This window comes from Protopterus annectens, chromosome 5.part0 (genome assembly GCF_019279795.1).
Source record: "Protopterus annectens isolate FY-2018-M chromosome 5.part0, PAN1.0, whole genome shotgun sequence".
NCBI classification, from domain to species: Eukaryota; Metazoa; Chordata; order Ceratodontiformes; family Protopteridae; genus Protopterus; species Protopterus annectens.
The window spans coordinates 1,120,249,259-1,120,273,470 of NC_056735.1; the positions used below are offsets into that span (position 1 = coordinate 1,120,249,259).

At 43.0% G+C, this 24,212-nt stretch overlaps 1 protein-coding gene across 1 annotated transcript in view; it reads right to left on the bottom strand.

The window, feature by feature from the left end:
* The window catches only part of LOC122802330 (mannosyl-oligosaccharide 1,2-alpha-mannosidase IB-like), a 2,920,195-nt gene that overhangs the window by 2,011,415 nt on the left and 884,568 nt on the right, over positions 1-24,212 (bottom strand). The gene's annotated exons all lie outside the window — the stretch shown is intronic.

Genomic DNA, 24,212 nt, shown 5'->3' on the forward strand with positions numbered 1-24,212 from the left:
CAATTAGTCAGAGTACCCACTAGGGAGAACAACACCTTGGATCTTGTCCTTACAAATATGGGAGCATCTTGCACCATCCTTTGCATATCTTCATCAATTGTTATGTCTGACCATAAAGCAGTCTTCTTTGAAATAAAACTGAAAGCAGAGATCCTTTCCACCCAAAGAACCTTTAAAAATTTCTTTAAGGCAACTGCTACTCCTAAATGATACACTGGCAAACTTCAAATCCCCACCAAACCCAGTTAACCCCACTGAGCATGAAGTGTATATCACCACACTATACTATCATTTATTTATTTTATTTTTATTTATTTTACATTTGTTGACCGGTCTAGTCTAGCTGAATACATTCCCATTTTCAGTAGAGGCCCAGGGAGAAAAGCTCCAAGAATAACAAACAAGAAAACAATAAACAATAAAAAACATATATAAAGTACAATCTTGAAAAAGTTTACAGAAGAACACAAGCAAAATTCAATCAAGGAAGAAGTACCAATAAAGTTGTATACCAAAAACAATATAGAAAATAGTACTGAGTAGAACAGATGTATAAATAAGAAAAAAGTTTTTTTTTTTTGTTTTATATTTTTAAAGATATGAAATATTAACTGCCATACTACCATTGAGCATGACTGGAGCAGTAAACAATAAGGGAATATTCATGTATTCATGAGAGGATGTAATATACAAGTATATATAAAGAATTCACTCAAAAGTTTCATGATAAGCAGATTTTATAGGGAAGGCTTAGTGAGAAGTATCAACAGTTAGTCAGGGATAGTACAGGAACATAACCAGTGTGACTTGAGATGAAGCTTGAGTTTCTTTTTAAAAAGTATATGAGAGCAAAGAGTTGTGAGTTCAGTGGGTAGTAGATTCCATAGCTTACCAATGGTATTAGAGGAAAGGGAGTCACCTGCTAAATTGTTGGATCTGCAAATGTTAAACAGTAGTTTGTTAGAAGAGCGTAAGTTTTTAGGATTATGGCAGGGGGTAAGTAGGTTTGAGAGTATAGGAGTATTGGTGGGTTGATACAGGGTTTTGTGGGCAGTAGTAAGCTGTGAAAAGTGTAGATGATATAGAAACTCTAACCAATCAAGTTGTTTAAGATTAAGACAGTGATGAGTTCTGAAAGGAGAGGCAGTAGCAAATCTGGCAATATTGTTATAGGATACTGTCAGTTTGTTAAAGTTGGTTTTAGAAAGATTTGTATAAATGGGTGAAGCATAGAGTAGAGTAGAGATGAGATGAGTTCTGGCTACCTGGCTGCTGGTGTAAGAAAGGGTTTAATTCTATAGAGGGATCCAAGTTTCTTGTTGACTGTTTTTATTGTACTGTTAATATGCGTGTCATAGTTGAGATTATTATCTATAGTTATTCCTAGGAGTTTGGTAGTTAGGTCTGGAGAGATAACAGTACCATTGTTAGATGTAAGTGTAAAATGTGCGGGGGTGGACTTACGGGTTGGTGAGAAGAGTAGCAGTTTAGTTTTCTTTGGGTTTAGGAGGCGGCAGCGGTTTGTAAACTTTTAGTTATGTACTTACCATAACTTTAGATGTTTGGGATCCATCTCGCCTACATTCTGTACTGATGGGCTCGGAGCCGATCCTCGGCTCCGACTCGGCACGCTATGCTATAGAGCGAAGCCTCTTATTGGCTGAGCTATTCTCTATCCCAGGATGCACCACCGCTAATCCCCCAGATCCTGTTTGTCTGCATTCATGCACACACACATAACTATTTATATAACATTTCCAGATGTTTCAAGATGAAACAATAGAATTCGGACCGTCCGATCTCTTCTGATCTCCAAGGCAGGGGGAAGGAGGGTGGGTATTAGGAATGTAGGCGAGATGGATCCCAAACATCTAAAGTTATGGTAAGTACATAACTAAAAGATGTTATGTGATCCTATCTCGCCTACATTCTGTACTGATGGGACAGCGTCCCTAGCACCTGATTCCTGGGTGGCTCACTGGAAAACACTCCTGAGCACTGCAGAACCAAATGAAGCTCGCCCCCGAGATGCCACATCCAATTTGTAGTGGGAAATGAAAGTGTGCAGGGAAGACCACGTAGCCGCAGCACAAATGTCACTAATGGCAAGCTTAGAATGGAATGCTATTGAAGTAGCCATAGCTCTTGTAGAGTGAGCTTTGATAGAGGTTGTAAGCTCTTTATTAGAAGAGGAATACGCCTGACTAATACAGTCCCTGATCCATTTGGCAATAGTGACCTTTGTGACGGATTTGCCTAATTTATTATCCGAAAAGGACACAAACAACTGATCTGTTTTCCGTGTTTGTTGGGTCTTGTCTAAATAAAAGTGCAATTGCCTATGAACATCCAATGTGTGGAAGATGTATTCAGCTTTGTTTGAGTACTTTGGAAAGAAAACTGGAAGTTCTAGTGACTGTTGCAGGCAAAAACTGGAACAAACTTTAGGGACAAAAGATGGATCAGGCCTGAGGGATACTCTATCTTTATGAAAAACCAGGTACGGTGGTTTTACAGACAGAGCTTGAAGTTCTGAAACTCTTCTGGCAGAAGTAATCGCGACCAGAAAAGCGGTTTTCCAAGAAAGAAATTTCAAATCGCATGTTGCTGCCGGCTCGAAGGGGGAGGAGGTTAAGGCACGTAACACCACATCGAGATCCCACGGAGGAGCAGGATGAGAAATCGGAGGTCGTAAAAGCAGAGCACCTTTCATGAAGGTTTTACACAATCTGTTGCTCATTAAAGGTGGGTTTATAGATTAATGGAAATTGGAAATAGCTGCCAATTGGACCTTGATGGTAGAGACTGAAGAACCTTGATTAAATAGGGAAGTCAGAAATTTCAGGACTTCCGATACTGGAACAGTGATGGGATCCAGACCCCGGAGTTGAGCCCAAATAGCAAATCTCTTCCATTTGCTAGTATACAATTTCTTAGTGGCAGACTTGTGGGCCGAGGATAAGATATGTATGACTTCCGGGTCTAAGGTATGATTCCTGACTATAGTCTGAAGAGGAGGAGCCAAGCTGTTAACTTCAAAGTGTGAAGGGACTGATGGAGTTGTCCCGACTGATGAATTAACAGGTCTGGGATCTGATCCAGGAACCATGGACCATCCAGTGCATATCTCCGAAGATAGGGGAACCATACCTGACGAGGCCAGTAAGGGGCAACCAAAATCATTTTGCTCCCTAAGTGAGACGCCTTTTGGATCACTCTGGGAAGGAGGGGAACTGGGGGGAAGGTGTATAGCAAGCCGGTGGGCCAAGGATGGGCTAATGCGTCCATAGGACTCTCCCCCGGAGCTGGAGTGAGAGAGAAGAACTTCTTGCACTTCGCGTTCAGCGGGGTTGCGAAGAGGTTGCAACAAGGGGTTCCCCATCTGCTGAAGATCTGAGTTGTCACTGCATCATTCAGAGACCACTCGTGAGGAGAGAGAATTGTTCTGCTTAGCCTGTCGGCTATCACGTTGGACTTGCCAGGGATATGAGTCGCCACTAGAAAACGTTTGGTCGTCACTGCCCATTCCCAAACTCTCATGGCCTCTCTGCAAAGGGGGTAGGATCTGGTCCCTCCCTGCTTGTTCAGGTACCAGACTACTGACATGTTGTCGGAGTGAACGTCATTCATGCCCTGAGGGAGGTAATCATGAAGGGCTTGTAGGGACAGAAACACCGCCCTCATTTCTAAAATGTTGATATGAAGGAGGCTCTCTTCTGAATGCCATTTGCCCTGGACTGACCTGCCCAGGGAATGCCCCCCCCACCCCATCTGGGAGGCGTCCATAGTCAAAGTGGCCACAGGAGGAGGTGGAACAAAGGGTCATCCCTGATTCAGATTGGAGGGCACCGGCCACCAGCGAAGGTCCCGTTTGCAAGTTTCCATGTTCCGGATGAGGTGACTGAGAGGGAGATCCTGAAAGGACCACTGTGTCGAAAGGAGCCACTGGAGAATTCTCATATGCAATCTTGCTAAGGGGACTAGAAGAACAGTGGCCGACATAGAGCCCAATAGCTGCAAGACCATCCTGGCTGGAGCTTTGGATCTGAGAATCAAGGCTCGGACTTGAGCCTGTATAGTTTGTATCCTTTCTGTAGGAAGATAGACCCGCATTAGGTTCGAGTCTATCTCTACTCCGATGAACCTTATGCGCTGAGATGGCAGCAACACAGACTTTGGCCAATTGAAGGTGATTTCAAGGGAAGTGTCTAGTGATATTGTGGCTTGTAGGTTTTGCAATAGTAGACGCCTGGAGGTGGCAGTTAGGAGCCAGTCGTCCAGATACAGAAACACCTGGAATCCTAGACTCCTCAGGTGAGCAGTCACGACCGCCAAACATTTGGTGAACACCCTGGGGGCTTTGGTGAGACCAAAGGGCAGTGCGCAGAACTGAAAATGGCTGTCTCCCAGGCTGAAGCGCAAATGCCTCCTGGACGCCTGATCTACCTGGATGTGGTAATAGGCGTCCTTGAGATCTATGGAGCACATCCAAACACCTTTCTCCAGCAGTGGGAGAATGGATTGTAAGGTGACCATTCGGAACTTGGACTTTTTGACTGATCGATTTAGGATGCTGAGATCCAAAATGGGCCTCAAGTCCCCGGTCTTTTTTGGCACCAAAAAGAATCTTGAGTAAGTCCCTAATCCGATCTGGTCTGCGGGGACCGGTTGGATGACTCCTTTTTGAAGCAGCTTTGAGACTTCTAAGGCTGCGATTTCCCATTGACTGGGTGGCGGGACCGGGATTCTCTTGGACGGTGGTGGGGAGTGAGAAAAAGGGATGGCGTAACCTCTGGCGATGATTCGAAGCACCCATCGGTCCTGAGTGATACCCTCTCAGGCTTTTAGGTGCCTCGAAAAATGACCCCCGACTGGCTCTGGAGCTGCACAGTCGGGCAATCCTTCAGGGATTGTGGAAGGCTGAAGAGCCACGAAAGGACTCACAGTCTCCAGTGTTGCGGGGGCCTCTGCCGCCTCTGGGACGGTGTCTTCCAGAAAAATTTCCCCCTCCTCTGCCTCTACAAGGGGGATCGTCCTGCTGTGAGGGATAAGACTTCTGGGACTTACGGAACCACATTTTCCCTCCTCTTTTAGCATTGGGATAAGGCCGAAAGGGAGTGGAAAATCGTGCCCCTACAGCAGTCAGAGTCTTACCTTCTTGCTCGCAGCGGGTCAACGTGTCCTTTACCTTGGGTCCAAACAAAGAGGACCCATCAAAGGGAGCGTCGGCAAAGGAAGACAAAGGCTTCCGCAAAATGACACAGGCAGAGCCAGGCTTGCCTCCGTAGAGCAACACCCGTACCTGCCGCTCTACTCGCCCCTTCGGCTGCATATGAAATGAGCCTCATGGACAAGTTTGATATAGATGACAGCATAGCCAACTGAGAGCCAACCGTCTGGGCCAGCTGCTCAGGTAGGTTACCCAAGAGGGTATCTGAAAGCTCCTTGATCAGATCCCTCTGAAATCTAGTGAAGTGCGCTAAATAGTTCAGGGACCTTAAGGTAAAGGCCACTGAACTGAGGGTGCGCTTCCCGTACCGATCAATGCTCCTAGACTCCTTATTAGGAGGATGGACAGACGTCGAAGCCTCTGCTACATCTTGCTGGGTAGCAGATGCCACCACCAAGGCATCTACAGCCACACCTTTGGTCAAAAACTCCTTCTCTGGGGGTGCTGATAAAAACTTGTTTGGGCGAGCAGGCACCAGTTCCACAGAGTCTGGATGTTCCCACGCCCTTTGACAGATCAAATCTAGGAGCTCGTCGAAGGACGGAGACACCCAGGAGGCAGAGGGCTGAGCCCCGAAGGCCTTGAGGAACACCGACTCGTCAGTGGAAGGGGGTTTGGAATGCCAGCCGCCTCGTTGTTTGAGGGCTTCCAAGATGTCTGCGAAGGAGACATCATCTGAGGATGACTTAGGGGATCCCTCCTCATCATCAAGATCGGTGTCCGACGTGAGAGACTCATCAGGGGAGTCGGCGTGCTTCCTCTTGCACAGTCTTTTCCTTGGGGGTTCCTCTGAAGAAGCTTCAGAGGGACCTCCAGGAGGGGGGGAAACCCCACTGGGGGTGACCTCAGGCCCCGGCTCTCCGCTAAGGACAGGGGGACTACCAAAGACCCAGTCTCCATGTGTAGGGAAGGTGCTGGTGAGACCGTGGAGGTAGCCAAAGAAGATTTGGCCAAAGCACTCCTCATGGCCCTGAAGGCCAGACCGCCAGAGTCCTGGGAAGATCCAGCCCCCGTGGCCACAACAGTAGACGGTACCCCCGCAGCCGACGCACCGAGAGGAAGGCTCGGGACCAAAAACATTGGTCCCGAAGCGTCCCCCCCAGGGCCGTCGGAGGAGGTCCGTGTACCGAACTCTGACTCGAGAGCCGGGGTTGGAGTAAGGGTCGGGGCCGACCCGAAAACCTCCATCGGCTCCACCAGCACCGGCTCCAATGGTGTCGAGGCTGTTGGAGGAGGAACCAGAACTACAGGGTGGGTCATCGGCTCCGAAGCCAAATGGGCCAGAGCCGAAACTAATTTCTGGAATACAGGAGACTGAAAAAGTCTTAGGAGCACCCTGTCGATGTCCGAATCCGACATCTTGGAAGATCAGGAGGAGACCGACCGGGTCCGAACCGACTTCTCCATCGGCTCCGAAGGACTGGGGGACCGGCTCCGAATCGACTTGACCAGTATCGGTGCCGAGGGAGATTCCAAAACAATTTCCCTCGGTGCCAAGGTGGGCTTCGGCGCCGAGGGGGAAGAGTCTGAGCCGGCAACCCTCATCGGCTCCAAAATCAGTGGAGCCGATGAAGGTGACCCGCCTCTTGAAGCCCCAGCCATCGGCTCTGAAACCAGAGGAGTCGAGGCTGGAGGCATCGAGGCAGACCATTCTGCCCTCGGCTCCGAAGTCCGTGGAGCTGAAGGAGAAGCCTGCCTAGGTTTCGTAGTTGTCGGTTCCGACGGACTGGTCGGAGCCGACGATTTCTTCTTCTTAGCTGGAGAGGGAGTGGAAGATAAGGCCTCTTCAAAGGAGGGCTTGATAAGCCCTTTTAAAATCAATTTATTCTTCCTCTCTTGGAGGACCCGAGAGGAAAAAGCATGACACACGCTGCAGGACTCCTGGAGATGTTTGGCGCCTAAGCAGTAAACGCATAAGGAGTGATCATCTGTGATGGACATTTTATAGTTGCATCTCGTGCACTTTTTAAACCCAGAGGGTCTATGCTCCTTAGACATAATGTAAATACTTTGCCCAAATATTTGTCTGAGAAAAAAAACAGTACAAACACAGAATAATGAAGAACTTTTTTTTTTTTTTTAACAAGAGCGCAAGCCCAACACTAACGTACAACAACATCAAAAGAGGGCCAAGAACCCTCTAACTTAAACAGGTACTTGACCTCAGAAACGACAAGAAAAACTCAATAAGAATGAGGGGAAGGCCCCTCTAACTTAAACGGAACCTTTCCCTATCTAATACAAAATTTTACCACAATTTCTCACAAAAAACACACGTATACACACTAACAGCTGTTAAAACAGCTTTTGGATAAAGAATTTGGAAATTTCTGACAGAAACTTTCAGAAAAAAACAGCACTTAGCTCAGCCAAGTTCGAGACCACGTCCTAGCTTGTAAGCGGCAAACGAGATCTGGGGGATTAGTGGTGGTGCATCCTGGGATAGAGAATAGCTCAGCCAATAAGAGGCTTCGCTCTATAGCATAGCGTGCCGAGTCGGAGCTGAGGATCGGCTCCGAGCCCATCAGTACAGAATGTAGGCGAGATAGGATCACATAACATCCATTGTTCAACAGTATTAAATGCATTCTGGGTAAGGGTCTGCAGTTCAGTTTGAGAAGTGGCTGAGCAGATAATAGTGGAGTCATCTGCATACTGAATGCAGGTAGTATATGGAATTGCTGACTGAAGGTCATTAATATAGATGGAAAATAGGAGTGTACCTAATATGGAGCCTTGAGGGACACCAAGGGAGATAGGTAGGAGATTAGAAAGATTATTGTGCCAGAGTACCGCTTGTTTTCTGTTTTCAAGGTAAGATTTGAACCAGTTAATGGTTAAGGGGTCAAGTGATAGAGATGTCATTATATGTAAGAGCAGTTGGTGATTAACCATGTCAAAAGCTTTGGATAAATCAATGAATACTGCAGAGGATAGAATGCCTTTGTTACAATTCTTGCTAATACAATCTGTAAATGATAGCAGGGCAGTGGTGGTACTATGGTAAGGTCTGAAACCATGTTGACAGTTGGCAAGTATGTTATTTTGGAGAAGGTAGTTAAGAAGTTGCTTCTGGATACACTTTTCCATAATTTTTGCCAGAGGAGATAGCAAAGCTATAGGACGAAAGTTAGAAAAATCATTAGAGTTCCCACCTTTGTGTAGTGGAATAATGTAAGAAATTTTCCAAATAGATGGGATATTTCCTTCACTTATGGTTCTGTTGATAAGAATGGATATAGGGTAGGCAATGTATTTAGCTCCTACTTGAAGGTATTCTGCTGGGAGTCGGTCAGCTGAAGGGGTGGTAGGTTTTAGGTTTAGTAGAAGAGAGCATATACTAGAAGTAGACACTGGTTATAATTGAAAAGATGGAGGAGGATTTAAAGATGAGTTTGGCAGATTTGAGGTGTCTGGCGATAGATGGCTAGCAAGAGATTGGATGGCATTGGTAAAGAAAGAATTAAATGAGTTGGCAGTATGAATAGGATTATCGGGGTAGGAGCCTAGAGGGTTAGGGGTGATGGATTGGGTGAAGAAGTTTGTTAATGCTGTTCCAAAACTTTTGAGGTTTCTTTTGATAGGTTTGCTGTATTTGGAGGTACAAGTTCTTTTTATCTTGCACAATGGCTTTTTTAGTATGATTTCTTAGTTGTCTAAATGTTAGGTAATCCGATGGGTTTTTAGTAGAATGCCATTTTATCCAGGATTTGTTTCTCAGACGGATTTTTTGCCTAGTAGTATTAGAGAGCCAGGGTGCTGGTTTAGCTTTGCATCTAATAGAGCGTAATGGGGCATGGTGGTTCGGGATGGTTAAGAATGTGGTATTAAAACAGGCTACAGCTTATCAAGTGGAAGATATTTTAGTGGTGACCAATTACATTGTTTAAGTTCTGTCTGGAATAGTTCAGGGTTAAATTGCTTTTGCAGCATGGTTTCATGGAAACAGCTGCACAGATGCAGCTGTACCCAGTAGGAACATGTGCAAGAAAGAAGCACCTATATTGAAACCATAAAATTAACAAGCTTTACAAACAAAGGAACATAATTTTGACCAAAAGTAATAGTAGTTCCCAGAATGTTAGAGCCCTTGTCACTGAAATAAACAGCTCAGGAGAATAATAGGGTTATAGGTTAGTACTAGGCTAACATCTCTTGTAGGCCATTTTAAGCCTAGCTAATTACCCCATGTGAGAATCAAACCTTGCACCTTGTATCTGTTAGGTAAACACCTTAACCATTATGCCAACCACCCACCCCTTAAAATCCACTAAATCAAAGACTGAGGCTAAAATAGCTACCCAAGACAAAAATGATCACAAGATATTTTTTATTTATATTTGTAATCTCAAAAACACAAAGCAGTAATGCGCTGAGCTGATTATGAATGATGTTATCTACACTGAGGCTGATGATGTACTGAATCTACTGGCCAATAAATTTAGCTCTGACATTACCCCTCTCTCTCCCCTCCATCTCTCACTCAAGATATACCTGAAACTGGCTCACCTCCAACTATCACACAAGACCAAGCCCTAAAAGTGTTATAAAAAGCTAAACATACTGCATCAGTGGGCCCTGCCAATATCCCTGGATACATCTTAAACAGCATGAAACATGAATTAGCCACATTCCTATCAACACTGTTCAATCTTAGCCTCCACACAGGTTTTGTAACAATTGAATGGAGAACAGCTACAGTCATTCCTCTGCATTAGTGAGGACCTTCCACAGACACAGGCAATTACAAACCCATAAGTCTGACCAGATCCATTTCAAAATCCATGGAAAGACTTATCATGGAATTAAGCAATTAGGATGTAAGGAACCTCCAAGCAGTGGACCAGTCTCAATTTGGATTTGCCAAGGACAAGACATGCTTTCGCAACCTGGTGGAGTTTTTTTGAAAAGGTCACCAAAGCAGTTGATAAAGGCAGTATGGTATGCAACACATATCTTGACTTGGCCAAAGCTTTTGACACAGTTCCTCACTCAGACATCATTACAAATAAAGTTGAGAAACTTGCTGCTCCTGGAGGAGGAAAACTAGTGTTGTGTTTAGTTGTCTCCCTCTCGTGGTCTCAGAATGCTTCTTTAGTCCTAGTTAATTCCACTGTGTGGAAGAATTGTCCTCAGTTCTTGTAATAAATCCAAATACTCAGTTCTTGTAATAAAGGTGACACTCAGTTCTTTTATAGAGATCCTTTTACTTGGCAGATGAGTGCTAGTTTAGAGACTGAGTATTATGTGGTTACAGTTGGGTATTTATTACAGTTACAGTAGGAGTGTCTAAGGTCCGTTCCTCCCATTTCATTTAAGAGGTGTATGGGGGAGGGGGTTAAGCTTTATTGAAACCACCCCTGATGAAATGGTGGTACTGCATTTGTGTGTTTGTGGGAAGGATTGAAAACATAAGTTTCTTAAGCATTTATAGATAGCTGTACAATATTAGTGAGTTTTTATTTCCAGACCTAAAGCCTTAGGATAACAAGTGTGAAAACATAACTGTGCTATGTAAAAAAATATTTATACATTAATATTATCTATTCAATAATAAGTCAGCCTTGTTTTTAGGCTGTCAAAGGTTCCAAGAAACCAACTGTAAAAATTAAGATTATCCAGTCTAAGATAAGGTCAGCACAAAAACAGCTAATGGTCAAGTTCACCAATCTCTACGAGAAACAGCTAATCAGCAAAAACCTGCTTGTCACAGTCACACCCTCAAAGCTACCTAACTTTTTCAGAATCCTGAAACCACATAAAAACATCAACAACTCACCAAACAGGCCAGTGATGGCCAGTAGTGTTTCAATTATAGAACCAATCACCGCATATCTAGATGCCAACATCAACCCCCTAGCAAAAAACAACAGATCCTTTATCATGGACTCTATGTACTTTTTGAAAAAGATTAAAGACCTACCAATCCACAAGGACACCATACTCATCACAGTAGATGATGAGGCCCTTTACATAGTCTTGCTTCACTACTACCATATACAAGCTGTCACTGAACCATAAAACAGAGACTATGCAGTGCTCCCAGGAGAAGCAGAGGTCCTAAGTAGGTTGGTCTCATTATTCCTCAGGAACAATTACTTCCAATTTGGAGAAAATATCTACAAACAGACCACAGGGGCAGCAATGGGAGCTGCCATGGCCCTCAGTCTGACCAACACTGCAATGGACAAGTGGGAAACTTAACATGTCTACAATTCCCCTTTTTTCCAACACATGGGGGCTACTTCCATTTTATAGATGACATCTTCATAATTTGGAATGGTGGATCTAATTTATTCCAGGAATTCTATATCCACATCAACAGTTCAACCAGCTTTCTTTGGTTTACTACCAAACACAGCCTGGACAGAGCTGAATTCCTGGTCCTCACCATTAGTAAAGACCCAAGCAGAAAATCACTCACCAATGACCTATACCGCAAACCCACCAGGGTTAAACTCCCATTCCACTTTAGGAGTTTCCACCCACAGCTCAAGAGGAATGTGGTAAAATCACAAGGAATGAGGATCGTGAGAGTCTCCAATGAAATAGAAAACTTCAAGAAAAACACTCACAACCTTGAAAGAGACTTCTCAGCCAGGGAATACAGCAATAAACTTCTCACCAAGATCCTGAATTCAATCATCCAAAAGACCAATTAAGGATGTCCTAGAGCTTTCCAAATGAACCACAACCCCTACAGAGACCTCAGGGATATTGGAGTAAGGAGGACAGACCAAAGCAAATGGAAGCGCAATATGACACTCACTCTCTTGACTACTGCAGTACTTAAGTGGCAGATAAGGTTACAAGCCAAAACAAACCAATGTCTTAACACAATAGAAATCATTGATCCTAGCCCTGAATCTTCGAAAACTAGATCATAAAAGATTCAAATAATCTCCCACCAGGACCTTTTGGACACAAGGTAACCAATTAAGTGATTCATCTTAACTTCTGGTGAAACTCTGACCTATGCCATAAGACTTTTATTTTATACTTTTCTTGTTTTTGGCCAGAAATTATTTTTACCTGTGTAACTTCTGGTGAGTCTCTGACTTCTGGCTTGAGACTTTTATTTTAATTTATACTGGCTTGGAAACCGCCCAAATTGGCTTTCTATACTATTAGCTTTTGACTGTTGAATTGCCACCCTCAAGGCTAGGCAAATTCCTCTACAACTATAATTTACATTCACAGACAGATTTCCTAGGTAATGGCTTCACCCCTAAAGGATTATGTTTTTTGCTTTATTTATTATTTTATATATGTATATATATATATATATATATATATATATATATATATATATATATATATATATATATATATCTATGTGTGTGTGTGTGTGTATGTATATATGTATATATATATATATATATATATATATATATATATATATATATATATATATATATATATATATATATATATAGGTCTACTTTGTTTGACAGAAAACACATTGCACTGAAACTCATTTTGTCGAAGCATCATTTCACTGAAAATGAATTGTCTGAGCACAATTCACTGAAAGCTAATTTGACTGAAACTCATTTCATCTAAACAGTTATATGCCATGTTCCCCACTGTAGTGTGATCCTGGAGTTAATATAGATAGTTAGTGGGGAATGGGGGCACAGCTCCCCACATTGGGGGTGTGTGGAGGTGTAGCCCTCCAACTATTTTAAATGTTGTAAACCATAGACATGGATTCTTACAAGTCAAATGAATAATTCTTTCCAGAAAATAGTATATACCTAAATTAGGTGGGGGGTTGTGCCCCCCACACACCCCTAACTTTAGATACTAACTCCAGGATCGCACTATACTGGGGAACAGGGCATATACCTATTTAAATAAAATGAGTGTCAGTCAAATGTGTTTTCAGTGAAATGAGCTTTCAGTGAATTACACTCAGGAAAATTCATTTTTCAGTGAAATGAGGCTTTGACAAAATGACTTTTGGTGAAATGTGTTTTCTATCAAACAACAAACAAAGTAGACCCACATATATATATATATATATATATATATATATATATATATATATATATATATATACATAGGTTTACTATTGTTTGTTCAAATGGAAAAACATTTGCTGTTCGAAACAACGAAAAGTAAACGCGAAAATAACACACCAACAGACCACAATGTCGACCCAAATGATCGACACATTTGAGTCGACATTGTGGCCGAAACCATCACATGATAGCTGTATAGGAGCTGATGTAAATCAGATTCCTATATGACATATCACGGTGCAGTTTCACCCTCCTAGCTATACCCCTTGTGGAGTAAATTCAGTTTTATGGGGTATTTTTCTATGTATACAGAATAGGCTGGAAATGCATAGAGAAAGCAAAAACACTGGAACGGTCCTAAAGAAAGAACAAGGTATGCCACAGCCAGGATTCTGGTTCCTTTTTGTAGGGTTGATACTACCCATTGCACCTGCACAGTTTCAGCCTTCAAGCTATACCCCTTGTGGAGTAAATTCACTTTCAATGGGCATTTTTCTATGTATATAGAATAAGTTGGAAATTAATACACAAAACTAAAAACAGTGAACAGTCATACAGAAAGAAGAAGTATTGCCACAGCCAGGATTCTGGTACCCTTTTGTAGGGTGGAAAGTACCCGGAGAACCTGCATAGTTTCAGCCTCCTAGCTATACCCCTTTTGGAGTAAATTCAATTTCAATGGGTATTTTTTTGTGTATATAGCATAGGCTGGAAATGCATAGAGAAAGCTAAAAACAGTGAACGGACATACAGAAAGAACAAGTTATGCCACAGGCATGATTCTGGTACTCTTTTGTAGGGTGGATAGTACTCGGTGCCTGGGACAGTGTCAGCATCTTAGCAATACACCTCTTGGACTATACTTACTTTCAGTGGGCATTTTCTATGTATATAGAATAGGCTGGAATTGCATAGAGAAAGTTAAAAACAGTGAACGGTCATACAGAAAGAAGTTATGCCACAGGCAGGATTCTAGTACTCTTTTGCAGGCTGGATAGTACCCGGTGTGCCTGCAAAGTTTTAGCCTCCTCTCTATACCCCATGTTTGAGTAAATTCAGGTTTATGGGGTAGTCTTCTATGTATACAGAATAGGCTGGAAATGCACAGAGAAAGCTAAAAACAGTGAACTGTCATACAGAAAGAACAGGTTATGCCACAGCCAGGACTCTGGTACCCTTATGTAGGGTGGATAGTATCCATTGCCCTTGCACAGTTTCAGCCTTCTAGCTATACCCCTCATGGAGTAAGTTCACTTTCAATGGGCATTTTTTATGTATATAGAATAGGCTGGAAATGCATAAACAAAGCTAAAAACAGTGAACGGTCATACAGAAAGAACAAGTTATGCCTCAGTCAGGATTCTGGTACCTTTTTAGAGGGTGGATAGTACCCAGTGCACCTGCACAGTTTCAGCATCCTAGCTATACCCCTTTTGGAGTAATTTCAATTTTTTGGTGTATTTTTCTATGTATACAGAAAAGGCTGGAAATGCATATAGAAAGCAAAAAAACAGTGAACGGTCATACAGAAAAAACAAGTTATACCACAGCCAGGATTCTGGTACTATTTTGCATGGTGAATAGTACCCGTTGCACCTGCACAGTTTCAGCATTCTAGCTATACCCCTCTTGGAGTAATTTCAGTTTTATGGGGTATTTTTCTATGTACACAGAGTAGGCTGTAGAGTAGAAATGCATAGAGAAAGCTAAAAACAGTGAACGGTCATAAAGAAAGAACAAGTTCAGTCACAGGCAGGATTCCGGTACTCTTTTCTAGGCTGGATAGTACCCGGTGCACCTGCACAGTTTCAGCCTCCTAGCCATACTCCTCCTGGACTAAATTGACTTTCAATGGGCATTTTTCTATGTATATAGAATAGGCTGGAAATATATAGAGAAAGCTAAAAACTGTGAACAGTCATACATAAAAAGATTAAGTTATGCCACAGCCAGGATTCTGGTACCCTTTTTTAGGTTAGACAGTACCAGCTGCACCTGCACTGTTTCAGCCTCCTAGCTATAGCCCTCATGGAGTAAGTTCACTTTCAATGGGTATATTTTTATGTATATAGAATAGGCTGGAAATGCACAGAGAAAGCTAAAAAGATGGAATTGTCATACAGAGAGAACAAGCAATGCCACAGTCAGCATTCTGGTAACCTTTTGTAGGGTGGAAAGTACCCGGTGTACTTGCACAGTTTCATCCTGATTGCTATACCCCTTGTGAAGTAAATTCACTTACATTGGATATTTTTCTATGTATATAGAATAGGCTGGAAAAGTGTAGAGAAAGCTAAAAAGAGTGAATGATCATATAGAAAGAATAAGTTAGGCCACAGCCAGGATTCTGGTACCGTTTTGTAGAACGGATAGTACCTAGTGCACCTGCACAGTTTCAGCCTCATAGCTGTACCTCTCGTGGAGTAAATTCAGTTTTATGGGGTATACTTCTGTATATACAGAATAGGCTGGAAATGCATAAGAAAATCTAAAAACAGTGAATGGTCATACAGAAAGAACAAGTTATACCACAGTCAGGATTCTGGTACCCTATTGCAGGTTGGATAGTACACTGTGCACCTACACAGTTTTAGCCTCCTTGCTATACAGCTCATGGAGTAAATTCACTTTCAATTGGTATTTTTCTATGTATATAGAATAATCTGGAAATGCACACAGAAAGCCAAAAAGACTGAATGGTCATACAGAAAGAACAAGTTATGCCACACCCAGGATTCTGGTACCGTTTTGTAGGGTGGACAGTACCCAGTGCACCTTCGCAGTTTAAGCGTCCTAGCTATATCCCTCATGGAGTAAAGTCACTTTCAATGGGTATTTTTTTATGAATATAGAATAGGATGGCAATACATAGAGAATGCTAAAAAGATGAAACAGTCATACAGAAAGAAGAAATTTTGCCACAGCCAGGATTCTGGCACCCTATTGTAGGGTGGATAGTACCCGGTGCACCAGCACAGTTTGCACCAGAATAGTTTCAGCCTCCTTGCTATAACCTCATGGAGTAAATTCACTTTCAACTGGTATTATTCTATGTATATAGAATAGGCTGGAAATACATAGAGAAAGCTAAAAAGAATGAATGGTCATACAGAAAGAACAAGTTATGCCACAGCCAGGATTCTGGTAACCTTTTGTAGGGTAGATAGTACCCGGTGTACCTGCACAGTTTCAGCCTCCTGTCTATACCCCTTGTGGTGTAAATTCAGTTTTATGGGTTATTCTTCTGTGTATACAAAATAGGCTGGAATTGCACAGAGAAAGGTGAAAACAGTGAACAGTCATACAGAAAGAACAGTTTGTTCCACAGCCAGGATTCTGGTACCCTTTTGTAAGGCGGAGAGAACCCAGTGCAGCTGCATAGTTTCATCCTTTCTAGTTATACCCCTTGTGGAGTAAATTCAGGTTTATGGGGTATTTTTCTATGTATACAGAATAGGCTGGAAATGCATAGAGAAATCTAAAAAGAGTGAATGGTTATGCATTAAGAATATGTTATGCCACAGCCAGAATTCTGGTACCTTTTTGTAGGGTGGATAGTGCCCGCTGCACCTGCACAGTTTCAGCCTTCTAGCTATACCCTGCCTGGAGTAATGTCAGTTTTCTGGGGTATTTTTCTGTGTATACAGAATAGGCTAGAAATGCATAGAGAAAGCTGAAAACAGTGAACGATCATACAGAAAGAACACATTATGCCACAGCCAGGATTCTGGTACCGTTTTGTAGGGCTGGTAGCACCCAGTGCTGCTGCACAGTTTCACCCTGCTAGGTATACCCCTCGTAGAGTAAATTCACTGTCAATGGCCATTTTTCTATGTATATAGAATAGGGTGGAAATGCATAGACAAAACTAAAAACAGTGAAAGGTCATACAGAAAGATTACGTTATGCCACAGCCAGGATTCTGGAATCCTTTTGTTGGGTGGATAGTACCCGGTCTACCTGCCCAGTTTCACCCTCCTAGTTGTAACCACCGTGTAGTAAATTCAGTTTTAATGTGTAGTTTTCTATGTATACAGAACCGGCTGGAAATGCATAGAGAAAGCTAAAAAAACTGGAATGGTCATAAAGAAAGAACAAGGTATGCCATGGCCAGTAATCTGGTTCCCTTTTGTAGGGCGGATAGTACCCATTGCACCTGTACAGTTTCAGCCTCCTAGCTATACACTTCATGGAGTAAATTCAATTACAATGGGTATTTTTCTATGTATATAGAATAGGCTGGAAATGTATAGAGAAAGCTAAAAACAGTGAACGGTCATACAAAAAGAACAAGTGATGCCAAAGCCAGGATTCTGATACCCCTTTGTAGGGAGGATAGTACCCAGTGGATTGCACAGTTTCAGCCTCATAGTTATACCCCTCATGGAGTAAATTCAGTTTTATGGGGTATTCTTCTATATATACAGAATACTGCTAATTTGATAAGACTGAAACAAGCAGAAATGGAAGGATTAGAACTAAATCTGAAACAGGTCGGTTAGAAACACTACAACAAAGATTATCTGCATATGATGTCAGGTTAAAAGCCCAGAAAATGAAGAAAATGTTACGGGATTATAAAGATTTCAAAGAAGGGAATATCTTTGAATGGCCAGGAGAATATAAAATAGACAGTATAGATGATGGAAATAAGGTTACACTTGAACCTACAGAATAAAGGAATACTGTCAATGAAGTCAGAAACTCAGAGAATATACAATCTCAGACTTCTGAAAATAGGAATAAGACTAAATCAAATGGCACTTTCAAAATATTCAACTTCAGAAATACTACAGCTGATAGTATACTCAGCACCTCGAAAGGAGCTATACCCAAGGAAGGGGCTAACCATATCCCTTTTTTCTATCAGTTTCCAGTACCAGTGAAAGAACATCAAAGAAGAAATAGCAGAACACAGAGTCAAGAGAGAAAGAGAAAGAAATTCATATAACCACCCAGGAAAATCGATCTATGGTTATTAACCTGTCCAATATAATTTTGGACAAGGAAAGTATGAATATTTTATAAAGGGCTTGACTTTTATTCCTTCCTTACATTCAGATTTATGTGAATTTTGTGTTGATATAAGAATGTTTGCTTGAAATGTAACACTAAAATCAGTTTTTGGTGAAAGTACAGCCCAGCAAGTACCCTACAAGAAACCAAGTTTGTTTACTCCAGTCAACCATCAGACAATGGAAATGTTTATACGTCTGTGTGAAGCAGAAGTCACCAAGTTAAGAGAAAAAGAAAAGAGAGGAAAATGCTTCACCAATATGTCTAAAGGTGAAGTAGAAGCCTTAAAGAAATTACAAGAGAGAAGACTTGGTGTTTAAACCTGCCGACAAAGGAGGAGCCATACTAGTAATGGAAGCAAATTGGTATAAAAGAAAAATGTTATCCATGCTAAGTGACCAGCAGACTTATTGTATAATAACAAAATCAATTCAGGAACAGATGATGGCAAAGATAAGTGATGAATTGTATGAACTATTACTGGAGAGAAGAATTAATGAAGAGTTATTTAACTTTCTAATGGTTGATCATCCCATAATACCATACATTAGTGGACTACCAAAGGAGCACAAAGATGCGATGGACCCACCTTTACGGCCGATAGTAGCCAGGAGAGGATGTGTTACAGAACTCATCTCCATGTATGTGGAATGTGAACTAAAATCGCATTTCTCTAAACTGGAAAGCATTATTAAAGGTACAGGAGAGTTCTTAAGACAACTTTCAGTTGATACGAAAAAAATAGAGCCAGGTACACCACTTATTCTGGTAACTATGGATGTGAACAATCTTTTTATAGTTATACCGCATGAGTATGGAATAGAGGCTATTAGAGATCTAGCTGGAGAGATTGGATTTAATGCTGACCTTATTTGCACCTTATTAGGTATTATATTGCACAATAATATCTTTGTATATGAAGAGAATTACTATTCAGAAAAGTGGGGTGTAGCTATGGGCACTCCATGTGCAAATACCTATTCTAATATGGGATTAGCAAAGTGGGAACATCAGAAAATATTGAATGAGAATAATCCTTGGTTGAGACATCTCCTATATTATGGGAGATTTGCGGACAATATCTTTTAGCACAGAAAGGACAAAAAGAAGAAATAATAGCATTTGTTGACTATTTACATTTGTCTACGGAATTCCTACGGTTTACCATAAAATACTCTAGGACAGAAATTGATTTTCTTGATATGAAATTGAAATATACATCATCCCAAGGTTTGATTACTGAACTACACCGGAAAGAGACATGGAGGAACCATTACTTACACTGTGAGAGTATGCACCCCAGCCCCAGGCATATATATAAGAATATTATGGGCAATCAAGTAACACGAATATCAAGACTATGTACAGAGGAACCTACTTATAGGAAAGAATGTGCCTCACTAGCAAGACATTTACAACAACGGGGCTATAAAGGAAAAGATCTTTGTAATAATGAAGATATTGCTAGCATAAGAGATAATAAGAAGTTATGTACCTACCATAACGTTCCATGTTAGTTGTCTTCTTCTCGCTTTCTTTCTTCCTGGATGGGTTCGGAGCCGATCCTCGGCTCCGACTCCGCCTATACTATAGCTCGAGAGCTATTTTTTACCGGCTCAAGGCAGCCCTATATCCCACAATACCATGCGCTAACTCCCCAGATCTCATTTGGCAGTTAACACATAGCATAGAATTTTTTGTTACCAACAAAAAATCAATATATAGATCAGTCTCCCTGGCAATAGTAGTCATGTTATGGGAACCTTGGAAAAAGGGGCAACATCATGAAACAGAAGGATCTCAGAACCTTCAAGTCTGTCTAGGCTAGGGGGCAGGAGGGAGGGACGCAAGAAAGAAGGTGAGAAGAAGACAACTAACATGGAACGTTATGGTGGGTACATAACTTCTTAATGTTAAGTTGTCATTCTCACCTTCATTCTTGCTGGATGGGACAGCGTCCCTAGCACCTTGTTCCTGGGTGGCTCAATGGAACAGACTCCTGAGTACAGTGGAATCAAAGTCAGCTCTATTTCTGGAGGCTATATCCAGTTTGTAATGGGTAATAAAGGTATGTTGAGAAGCCCAAGTAGCTGCTGCACAAATGGCATCTAAAGGTAACCTTGCTTGAAAGGCTGTTGAGGTCGATAGCGCCCTAGTTGAATGAGCCTTAGATTTTGAAGGAAGTTGTTTATGTCTCAACTCATAGACAAAGGTAATGATGGACGCTAACCATCTAGAAAGGGTTACCTTTGAAACTGGAAGTCCTTTCCTCCCGTCAGCATAAGAAAGGAAGAGTTGTTCTGACTTCCTGAATTGTTTTGTTCTGTCTAGATAATACCGCAATTGGCGATGAACATCCAAGGAATGTAGTTTCTCTTCAGCCCGGTTTGCATAATTTGGGAAGAAAACCGGCAAGTGTGATTCAGCTTTGATTCAGAAGAAACTTTAGGTAGAAAGGAAGGGTTTGTTCTGAGAGCTACTTTGTCTTTATGAAAGACCAAATAAGGGGAACGAGTAGACAAGGCTTGAAGCTCCGACACTCTGCCGGCAGAAGTTATGGCCACTAGAAACAGAGTCTTCCAAAAGTGGAGCTTGAGAGAACAAGAAGCGGCAGGCTCAAAGGGAGGAAGAATTAGTGAAGATAACACTAAATTCAGGTCCCATTGTGGAGGAGGATCCTTAATGGGAGGTCTGAGTAAGAAAATGCCCTTGAGGAAAGCTTTACAGAGTTTATGGGACATAATACTGGATTCCGAAAGACCTACATGGAAATTAGCAATGGCCGCTAGTTGAACTCTGATAGTGGCTGCCGATGAACCTGCATGAAAAAGCTCTGCCAGAAAATCAAGAACTTTGTGAATTGGAGCATTAAAAGGGTCTAAGGACCTAGCTTGTGCCCAGAAGGAAAAACGCTTCCATTTGCTCGCATAAGTCTTCCTGGTATTAGACTTATGGGAGGCAAGAATAATGTCACGGACAGGAAGAGAAATGAGGGGAAGCCTGGCTATGGTTGGAAGTGGAGCAACCAAGCTGTGAGGTTGAGGGACTGAAGAGACTGGTGCAGCTTGCCCGTCAGATGGGTCAAAAGATCTGGAAATGGTTCCAGATGCCAGGGCTGTTCCAGAAGGTATCGGTGCAGGAAAGGAAACCATACTTGTTGAGGCCAGTAAGGAGCAATGAGGATCATTTTGGATCTCAATGCGTTTGCTTTCTGAATTAACTTTAGGATCAACGGAAAAGGGGGAAAAGCGTATAGAAGACCCCGAGGCCAATCGTGGACTAGAGTGTCTCTGGGGGGGTGGCCTGGTAGGGGGAAGAGAGTGAAGAAGTCGAGGCACTTGCTGTTTTGAGGTGTTGCAAAAAGGTCGCAGCAAGGCTGGCCCCACTTCTGGAAAATTCTCTCTACTACCTCTTGATTTAGAGACCACTCGTGAGGCATGAGAATTGTTCTGCTTAATCTATCCGCTATGACGTTGGATCTCCCGGGGATGTGCACTGTTATCAGAAACCATTGAGAGGAGATCGCCCACTGCCAAAGTCTGAGTGCTTCTCGACATAGGGGGTAGGACTTTGTTCTACCCTGCTTGTTTATGTACCACACTACGGACATATTGTCCGTTTGAACTGCTATAGTGCCCGTGGGAAGAGAGTCCTGAAGGGCTCGCAACGATAAAAGCACTGCTCTCATCTCTAGGACATTTATGTGCAGGTGGCATTCTAATTGCTGCCACGTGCCCTGGACAGTCCTGCCCTGATAATGCCCCCCCACCCGATCAGGGAGGCATCCGTTGTCACCGTGGCAACTGGAGGGGGAATAACAAAGGGTCTGCCCTGAAGAAGTTGAGGGGAGACTATCCATCAGACGAGGTGTTTCTTGCAAGTCAGGGTTATCAAGATGTTGTGAGTCATTGGAAGTTGTTGGTAGGACCACTGAGAGAAAAGCATCCACTGAAGAATTCTCATATGGAAATGTGCTAAGGGAAGAAGGGGAATCGCCGCTGCCATGAGGCCCAATGCTTTCAGTACTAACTTGACTAGAACTTTGTTGGACTGAATCAGAAGGTGGACATTCTGCCGAATATCTATCACTCTCTGAGGTGTTAAAGTTGCAGACATTTCTGTGGTGTTTAACACGGTGCCTATGAAGTTTATACATTGACAAGGTGACAAGAAGGATTTTGCAAAATTTATGGAAATACCTAACCTGTTGCAAATGTGAATGGTGTAATCCCTGGTTATGATAAGATGCTGCTTGGTGGTAGCGGTAATGAGCCAGTCGTCTAAATATGGAAACACCTGGAATCCTTTTTGTCTCAGGTGAGCCGTGACCACTGCCAAACATTTGGTGAACACCCGGGGGGCTGTGGTGAGACCAAAGGGCAGGGCTCTGAATTGGTAATGACTGGCTCCCAGCCGAAAGCGGAGAAACCTCCTGGAGCACCTGTGTATCTTTATGTGATAGTACACGTCCTGTAGGTCTAACGAGCACATCCAGTTGTCTCTGCCCAAGAAGTGCAGAATGGACTGCAGCGTTACCATCTGAATTTTTGTCTTCTGCACAGATTTGTTCAGTCTGCTGAGATCCAAAATGGTTCTCCAGTCTCCTGTCTTTTTTGGTACTAAAAAGAACCTGGAGTAGATTCCGGATCCTAGCTGGTCTGCTGGGACTGCCTGGATGACTCTTTTTTTAACAGCTTTTCAATTTCCAGCTGTGCCTGACCCCTTTGTCCGGGTGGTACGTCTGGGAGGGGTCTTGGCAATTGGTTTGGAGGGAAAATGAAGGGGATTTTGTAACCCTCGGATATAATCAACTGTACCCATTTGTCTTGAGAGAGGGATTGCCAGGCTTCCGGGTACAGAGATAATCTTCCCCCGACTGCCTCCGAAGATGGACAGTCGGGCAGCTTCTCAGGGATGCTGAAAGGGTTGGTCAGGGAACGACTCCCTGGAACCCTGGTTCTGTGGACCCCCTCTGCCCCTGGGGCGGCGTCTATTGTTGTTCCCCCCCTGCCTCTAGGGGGAATTTCACCACGTGTGGCTGGCGCGACTCCCTGTGGTTTACGGAACCACATCTTTCCACCCTTCTGACCTTTGGGGTATGGTCTAGATGGTGTGGAAAAATGGACTCCCATGGCAGAGAGAGAGTCTTACCGTCTTCCCCGCACCTGGTGAGGGTATTCTTCACCTGAGGTCCAAATAATTCTGAACCATCAAAGGGGGTGTTGGTGAAGGACGCCTTGAAGGGATCAGCAAAATTACAGAGTCGCATCCAGGCATGACGTCTCAATGCAACACCTGTGCCTGCGGCCCTACTCGCTCCATCGGCTGCATAAGAGATAAGCCGCATGGCGGAATTGGCAATGGAATTCAGGGTAGCCAGCTGGGAGTTAATCTTGTCCTGATACCCCGCAGCAGAAGGATCCTGTACAGTTTCACCCAGTTCTTTGAGCAAATCTCTTTGAAGGCGGGTGAAATGACATAAATAGTTCAGCAATCGCATAGTGAAGGTCGCTGAAGCAAATGTCCACTTACCGTACCTGTCCATGGTCCTAGACTCTTTGTTAGGAGGATGAACAGGTACAGAAGGATCAGCTAATTCCTTCTTAGTGGCAGCTGCTACCACCATAGCATCTACCGAGACACCTTTGGTGAGAAATGTCTTGTCCGCCGGAGCAGAAATAAATTTTGAAGGCCTCCTAGGGGTAGGTTCCATGGAGTCAGGAGCTGCCCACGCCTTTCTAGCCACCACTTCCATCAGTGGGTCGAAAGGGGGGGACACCCAGGAGGTGGAAGGGTGAGATCCAAAGGCATCAAGGTAAACTGACTCGTCCTCGGAGGGTTTGAGTGTGTTCCAGTTCCCCCTCTGTTTCAGGATCTCTAATATGTCTGAAAAGGAGACATCTTCAGAGGGGGATCTGGGGGAGCCCTCCGACTCATCCAAG